The sequence below is a fragment of the Chenopodium album genome, chromosome 5, assembly GCF_948465745.1.
Source record: "Chenopodium album chromosome 5, dcCheAlbu1.1, whole genome shotgun sequence".
Taxonomy (NCBI): domain Eukaryota; kingdom Viridiplantae; phylum Streptophyta; class Magnoliopsida; order Caryophyllales; family Amaranthaceae; genus Chenopodium; species Chenopodium album.
In genome coordinates this window covers 9,614,253-9,617,974 of record NC_137838.1, presented here as the reverse complement: position 1 = coordinate 9,617,974, position 3,722 = coordinate 9,614,253, and the positions used below count along the sequence as shown (strand labels likewise).

Genomic DNA, 3,722 nt, shown 5'->3' with positions numbered 1-3,722 from the left:
ATTAAAATTGTAATCACGTAAAGTGAAACATGGATGAGCAATAAAACTCTAGAAAGCGTGCACTTCTAGAGTATTGACAATTATGGGTTGGGGTACACAGTGGTAGCCCGTGGCTTTCCGAGGCTTGTTTGATCAACACGTCCTCTTTTCTTTTGGTATTTACATTTTTATTTTATAATGAAAGTTATATGGGATCCTAGACTAACTTTGTGAGAATGGAGTTGTAACACCCCAATAATTCTCCCTTTTTCCAAACCACTTACTTTAAATAAAAATAGAGGAGAACCATTGGCATGTTACCGCCACGTGTTAAAACGTTAAGGCTTTATCAAAGTATTGCAGCGGAAATCCAACTTAAATATTAAAATAATATAATTTAGAAAACCAATAAGTCAAAGCTTACAAATTGGAACCATAAAGGCCCTTATTAAAACCAAACCAATATTCCAAAATCCCAAAACATAATTAAAATAGTAAAACATAAATAAGTTCAACACAAAGAACGAATACTCTCAATCACACCAATCCCTTGACAATGCGTATGTCAAATCCCCGAACTTCACATCATCAAGCTAACCTGTGCAATACTGCTCCCCAATAATACAAGTGTTATAATTGGATCATCACAGGGTCATTGAAAGGCGAAGGCCATGACCAAAAGAAAACACACAAAAGCACGCAATCAGCAAAGCTAAGTACATACAAGCTACAACGTACCAAGCCTAGCATGCTCAACTAATTAAAGTAAATAAACATACAACATAAATTCATTAATCAAGACTCCACACTTAAACAATTCAATCGACTCAACATACTTGCTAATTAATTCCAAACACTTGACTCTTTATATTTAATTTAATTAATTTAGTTGGAGTAAGCAATAGACGAGGTTGTCCAATCCACCAAATCATTTTGGTCCCAAATGACCATTTAAAATAAAAGTTTAGCGCGATGCAAGAATGGGCGCGACTCCATTCTCACAAAGTTAGTCTAGGATCCCATCTAACTTTCATTATAAAATAAAAATGTAAATACCAAAAGAAAAGAGGACATGTTGATCAAACAAGCCTCGAAAAGCCACGGGCTACCACCGTGTACCCCAACCCATAATTGTCAATACTCTAGAAGTGCACGCTTTCCAGAGTTTTATTGCTCATCCATGTTTCACTTTACGTGATTACAATTTTAATTAATAGCCGACTCATTCAAGAAGACCATACATAACAATCATACATCAATTCACTTTTAATCTTATTTAGGACAATGGTGATCACATCACAAGTTGACCTTTAATTCCATTAAACTTCCAAATTATTCAAAATTGTTGAACATAGTCAACCCACCTAGCCATTTCGGCTTAATCCACTTTTACTCAACATACTAACAAGTCATGCTCGAGTAATAAAATAAATAACAACCTTGTGGAATAATTAATAAATTCACTCCACTTAAACCATTCAATTTCAATCCTTTAATAATCCAAATGTGGTTAACAAACCGATCCAATAAAAATATGCCTGTATCAACATTCCATACAAACAATTAATCCAATATAATTCAACATGTTTGCATCCATAATTCCATACAAACATAATCAATTCACCAAAACATGTCTCATAAACATAAGCACATGAATTAATTAAATGTATAACCAAACAATTTTCATCCAAGTGTTCTCTAATCATGAAACTAAGTTCTTTTCTTTGGTACCTAAACATGATACTACTTACAACGAAGTAGACATGTACGTACCTCGTATAAACAATCCTTTGTGCCACTTTTAATCACTTAAAAGTCTCCTAAGAAATAATCACTTCCTAGAAAACAAGCAACAATAATAAATTAATACTTAACCAAATTTCCAGCAATATAATTTAGATTAAAACTCCTTAAAAATTCATTAAAAACATGTTTTTATGGTTAATTATGCATTAGAAATACAATAGGAACAAAAGCCCCAATTTAATTAGTCATAAGAACCCTAAAATCCCAATTTAAATAAATTGAAACCCTAGGTTTTTAAACTTATAAAATCTGAAAATTATAACAACAATTATAATCTGAAATTATTAGTTTAAAACATAAAAACATGATTTTGATACTAAAAATATAAACTTTATACTATAAAATCAAAACCCAAAACTAATCATAAACATTAAGCATAAAAAAAAACTTCGTTAAAAATCAAAAACTGCCCGAAAATCATATTTAGAGGCTGAAGTTGGCCACGAGAGGGTGGTACTCACTACTAAAGGTAGTGAGTTTTTCTTAAAACATTGTTTCCACATGGAAAACACTACTTTTTTGTCAAAATCGGATGAGTTCAGAACCTGATCAGAATTAAAACGGGATTAATATTAACGAACCAAAATCTAAACATTAAAACACGAATTTACGTGTTCAAAATAATCTGGAATTAAGTTAAACTAATTAGTAGTATAATCACCAAAATTTCAAAACATCATTACTATAAAAGCCCTAAATTGATTGTTCAAAAAAACCCTAAAATCATGATTTTCAATGATTAAAAACCCTAGGTTATTAAATTTATAAAATCTGAAAATTATAACATTTATGAAATCTGAAATTATAAAGTTTAATCATCAAAATACAATTTGATACTAATTAAATTAATTTCAAACAATAAAATCAAAATCCATAATCAATAATTATAATTACACAAATTAATAAAACAAAGGAGAAAGAAAATAAGACTAACCTTTTGTGTGGGGAAATTTTTGGGGATGTATGGGGTATTTATAGGAGAGAGGGTAGTAGGGTAAGTAGGGATATTGGGCCTCATTAAATTAATGGGTCAATTAAGAAAGTAAACTGGGTTTGGTTTGTTTGTTGGACATAAATTATAGAAGGAAGGTTCATAAAAAGTTCTTTGTAATAAAATCGTTTATCAACCCCAAAAATAATTTGAAACTTTTGAAATTAAATTCCGGAAAAATACAAGTAAATATTATAAATAATATATAATTTCATTTATAATATATTTTAAAATATGGGGGATTACAGGAGTCGCGCCCATTCTTGCATCACGCTAAACTTTTATTTTAAATGGTCATTTGGGACAAAAATGATTTGGTGGATTGGAAAACCTCGTCTATTGCTTATTTCAAATTAAATTAATTAAATTAAATATAAAGAGTCAAGTGTTTGGAATTGATTAGCAAGTATGTTGAGTCGATTGAATTGTTTAAGTGTGAAATCTTGATTAATGAATTCGTGTTGTATGTTTATTTACTTTAATTAGTTGAGCATGTTGGGTTTTGTGCGTTGTAGCTTGTATGTACTCAGCTTTGCTGATTGCATGCTTTTGTGTGTTTTCTTTTGGTCATGGCCTTCGCCTTTCAATGACCCTTTGATGATCTTATTATTACACTTGTATTATTGGGGAGCAGTATTGCACAGGTTAGCTTGATGATGTGAAGTTCGGGGATTTGACATACGCATTGTCAAGGGATTGGTGTGATTGACAGTATTCGTTCTTTGTGTTGAACTTATTTATGTTTTACTATTTTAATTATGTGTTTGGGATTTTGAATATTGGTTTGGTTTTAATAAGGGCCTTTATGGTTCCAATTTGTAAGCTTTGACTTATTGGGTTTCTAAATTATATTATTTTAATATTTAAGTTGGATTTCCGCTGCAATACTTTGATAAAGCCTTAACGTTTTAACACGTGGCGGTAACATGTCAATGACTCTCCTCTA

The 3,722-nt window shown here is 30.8% G+C and overlaps 1 long non-coding RNA gene across 1 annotated transcript; it reads right to left on the bottom strand.

The window, feature by feature from the left end:
- Nucleotides 1-344: 344 nt before the first annotated feature.
- Nucleotides 345-1,961, bottom strand: LOC145630368 (uncharacterized). Its single transcript, XR_014112036.1, has 2 exons — nt 1,753-1,961; nt 345-587 (listed from the first exon to the last, which is right to left on the bottom strand). It is a non-coding gene; the product is annotated as an uncharacterized LOC145630368 (long non-coding RNA).
- Nucleotides 1,962-3,722: the final 1,761 nt, after the last annotated feature.